The sequence below is a fragment of the Cetorhinus maximus genome, chromosome 20 (genome assembly GCF_964194155.1).
Source record: "Cetorhinus maximus chromosome 20, sCetMax3.hap1.1, whole genome shotgun sequence".
NCBI classification, from domain to species: Eukaryota; Metazoa; Chordata; class Chondrichthyes; order Lamniformes; family Cetorhinidae; genus Cetorhinus; species Cetorhinus maximus.
The window spans coordinates 62,850,338-62,854,974 of NC_135898.1; the positions used below are offsets into that span (position 1 = coordinate 62,850,338).

General features: G+C 43.7%; 1 pseudogene; it reads left to right on the forward strand.

The window, feature by feature from the left end:
* The first annotated feature begins 3,382 nt into the window (after nucleotides 1-3,382).
* LOC144694725 (tubulin polyglutamylase complex subunit 1-like) lies at nucleotides 3,383-3,948 on the forward strand (annotated as a pseudogene).
* Nucleotides 3,949-4,637: the final 689 nt, after the last annotated feature.

The window sequence follows — 4,637 nt, forward strand, 5'->3', positions numbered from 1 at the left end:
GCTTGCTATCCATTATGCTACATGCCCTGTGACAAAAGATGCTTTGACTTTAGTCTTGAGTTTATTATGTGGGAACTTTATCAAAGGCCTTTTGAAAATACAAATATATTACAGCTACTGCCTTGCAGGTTCTCCTCCAAGCTAGGCACCATCCCAGCTAGTAAATATTGCCACTGCGTCAAAATGTTTTTGTAAATAGTTCTCATAAATTATTGGTCATTCATGCAGTGGTTGCTTGGTTTCAATGGGGAAATGATTGTGTTCTGATTGTGATGTAACGACTGGCTATGATGAGCAAGGGTTTCACCTCAACCATAACGAGGTAAATGAAAGGACACTCCGTTAATGGGCAGAGACCTCAGAATGTTTTGGTCTGTGAAGGTGTGATTTTGGATCTCAGCACTAGCTCAGTAACCACTGTAGCTGTTTTATATTTTTGATAGGCCTGTTCCTCAACATCAATAGTCATCATCAATCTCTGTGGTGTCTTCCAAGGCATTTACCAATAGTCCGTTTTCAACAATAAAGTTATGAAACATGCAGCAACAAGCAAAGAATTCAGGAAGCAGCAACAGGTTTATACTTAAATGATCCTTCTGTGAAACAAATTAACTTGCAAATTCTTCTTTTAAATTACTTCCACTATACCTGGAGTATTCTTTTTACAGGTTACCTCCAGAGCAGCCACACTTACTGCAGAGCTTGCATTGGGATATTACTAAAGCCCCTGATAATCCTAGCACTGTATATACTAAAATATTCTAATAATGCCTTGAGTAGTTAAAATTCAGGTTACTAATTAAGTATTACTGTTCTGTCCTTGTCATATTTTTAAGCTGATCTGCTACTATATTGAAGTGCATGTAATCTGCAGGACATTGGGACTATCTGCTAAACCGAAATGTTCAGAAAAGTGTGTATTTTCAGTGTGTGTTTTGAATTTGAGGCGGTATTGGACCCTGCCCAACAGCACTGTGGGTTTACCTGCACCACAGGACTGCAGCAGCTCAAGAAGGCTTTTCAAGGGCAATGATGACCTCACCAGCAGCACCCACATCCTGTGAATGAATAAATAAGACAATCGGGGATGGTATGGAAACAAAAAAAGACAATGGGTGGGATCGTCCCAGATTTGCACCAAGTGCAGTAGCGGGCGGGTAAAACGACATTTTACCCGCTAGCTGCCATGATGGCTTTTCAGGCCAAATCATCCCAAACTCATCCCAAATGTCATGGAAACGGCGTGCATTCCTGGGAAACACGCCATTTCCATGGCAGGCGGGCTTTCATTCGCTCGCCACGCCATGACTTCGCCACTTCATCATGCCAGGTACCACATTTAAAGCACAGCCGTGCTCAGTGCTTCCAGCCCAGGACTGCAGCAAAGAAGAAATGGCCCCAAATAGCAAGAAGACTGCAGCCCTCAAGTGCCTTTTGGATGCCATGGAGGCCAGCTGTGATGTCCTCTACCCCTGCCCTAGCCGCACTCTGGCTTGGTAGGCGGTGGCAGTGCTGATCAGTGCCAATGTTGCACAGAAGACGTTGGCCATCCATCGCAGATAGAGGATAAATGATCTCATCCATGCAGCCAAGGTATGGCAAGCATCTCATCGCTCTAAACTCACACACTCAAGCCCAATTCACTCACTGCCAGCTCAAAGGACATCACCACCCATTCTCACACACATACCTTCACATGTCCATCTGGCCTCATCTCCTCTGGAGACTGCCTCCTCAGCCTTCACCATTTTGAGGCCACTTGCGCAAATCAACATTTGCCCCCACACACACCCTGGATGCCCTTCTCCCCCAGTACAGCTCCCGTCCTGCAGCTTCTTCCCTTGCCTGAGGCCACTTCACCCCCTTCCCCAAGCAAGACCTTGCCCTGCAGCTGTTGAAAAGCCTCCCACAAATGGCTGTTCTGGTAGGTAGAGACCTACCCGTGAGCCCCCTAAAAGTGCTGTCTGTGAAGCCTGGCGCTGATGACTGCGAGTGCTGACATAAGCAAGGTGGACAAACAAACCTTGAAGTCCTGAACGAAGTGCAGCCCGCCAAGTGCACACCTTATATATGCTGTTGTGAAACACGTCAGCGTGTTTTCCTGCCAGCATGGGCGGATGATCCAGCAGAAGCGATGAGTCCGGCGGGCTGGCCTTATAATGATATGCTGATGTATTACAATGAAGTTCCCGACGTCTGATAGTGGCGATCGCAAACTGGTTTCATGACATTGTGAAACCGATCTTTGGCCTTCTCGCCATATTGTCCGCTCACACCACCGAACAGGCCCGACGCTGGTGAGCACAGAAAATCCCAGTCAATGTAACCAAAAGCATAAGCAATTACATGAAAAGCAATTAAATGAGTAAGTCAGCGTATGAGTGAACCTCTTGAGTTGTACTCCTACTAGGCTATACTGTCTTGTAACAGTGCTGCTGTCAGAGTCTCGCAAGCTTCTACTCGCTGAGCTCCCACACTGTTAGGCATAGGAAATGTCAACTCAGCATCTGTACCATCTCAGCCAGCCAAGGAGGCAGGACAAATGGACTGCTGTTCTCCAGTTTGCAATAAATTTCTCACAGGGACTATTTAAAGGTTTTTTTTTTAAGCGCACGCCACATAAATTTTTAACATTGCACAAGTGAGTAGACTAAAGTACTCCAGTATTTCTGTGTTTGGAAGAACTGTGAGGAAACAGATGTCCTATCACCGCACCAATAAAAGTTAGAATAATTTTTTAAATAATATAACTTCTTTAAAGACTCACTTCATCTCGTGACTTCAATGTCCTCTTGGGTATTTGCAGTTTGAGGTTTGTGTGATGTTTATTGTTTTTCTGCTGCAGTAAACAAAGCATGCTAAATGGGGAAAAGAGTATTGCTGGATTACAGTCAAAATGATACAAAAACACCAATCTGCTCAGGTCACACCCTAAGTTCTGCAGAAGCCCATTCGAGAAGGTTATAATTATATGGCCAACTTCAGTTAAAATTTAAATCCATTACTGAGTTATTCCAATCAATACCACCTTTTATCATCCGTTTGGTTAACTTATCTGTATAATCTTTCCAAAACAATTTTATTTGAAAGCTGGGAATCTCAATATTTAGAACTATAATGACTCATTTGTATATACATTTTATAAATCCTCCAAATCATGTCAGATGGTTACAAATAAATATGTTTTCAAACATCATTTCAATTTTGTAACTTTTAGAGTCTGGTGTGGGTGTAGAGCATGCCAGAGTAACTGAGAATGTTTTTAAAAATGGCCAAGAGTGAATCTCTCTTTTCTGTGATATAAGTTTCTGGACAGACAGGTGCTAAATCTCACAAATTCATTGTGAGAGACATGATTTCTCTGTAAATTTATGTTTCTCTCATGATCACGGGATTTTTCTACAGCAGACCAGCCTTCAGCAGGAACCCGGCTTCAGTCTTCCACATCCTCAGCTGCCCCACCAGCAAGAGGAAGAAGACCATCCTCAAAGGTAGAGCCTACACTGAGCTCCTGAGACAGATGTGTTGAGGTTCGCACTCCTTGCCCTGCTCACTGATCCAGAAGCGGTAGTGCTGGGATCACAAGGTTATTTCTTTCCATGTCTTCAGGCATGGCGTGCTAACATGCTTCATCTCCCTGGAGTTTGTGAAGACTCCAAGAGGCCCTATGAGGCGGTGGCAGAGTCTGCGAACTGATTGGATGGTTTGCAAGATTGTATCCAAGGCCCGAAGAATGCATTAAGAGTTTGCATCTCCTCCAGTGCTGCTGGGTACCTGGATGCTGATTCGAAGTTGGTGGCAGACCAGATGGCAATGGAATAAGCAGCGAAGTTCCAGAAAAACAAACCAACCTCATCAATAACACAGGAAGAGTTTATTCTGTCCACTGCTCCTCTCTTTTTTCAGAAAGCAAAGCCCATCTGTCAACTGTACAATACTAGGCATTGATCACATAACACCCCACACCCAATTTGACTGGGTCCTTGCATGTTTCTCCCGCAGCCTATAATGCAGGCTCATTGCTACCTGTATTGTCGCTGGGCCTTGCTGTTTGCTGCATTGAGGTGAAGTCCACCTTTCCCCATATTAAGTTCCTCAGTATCTGTCCCTCAGTGCTTGTCAGCTATGGTTCATTTGGTAGCATTTGAGTCAAAAGATTAGGCTTTAATTAACAGCCCAGAAACTTGAACTCAAAAACATAGACTGACAATCCAGTGCTGTATTGAGTGAGTGCTGCACTGTTGGAGGTATCACCTTTTGGATGTGACTTTGTCTGCTGTCCTGGGTCCCCTTCACTATTTTGAAGAAAAACAGGGAAGCTCCCCCAAGAGTCCTCCCCAAATTTATCCCTCAATCAACATCACAAAAATAGATTATCTGTTTATCATCACATTGTTGTTTGTGAGAGCTTGCTGTGTGCAAATTGGCTGCTGCATTACCACAATAGCTAGACTTCAAAAGTACTTCATTGGTTATAAAGTGCTTTGGGATGTCCTGTGGCTGTGAAAGGCATTATATAAATTCAAGTCTCACTTTTCCAAAGATGCTAGGCTGATAAACGTAACTCCCTTTGTTGAGAGAGAATCCAAAACTGATAACAAGTAGGATTTTTTTAAAGTTCTTTCATAAAGCATTTT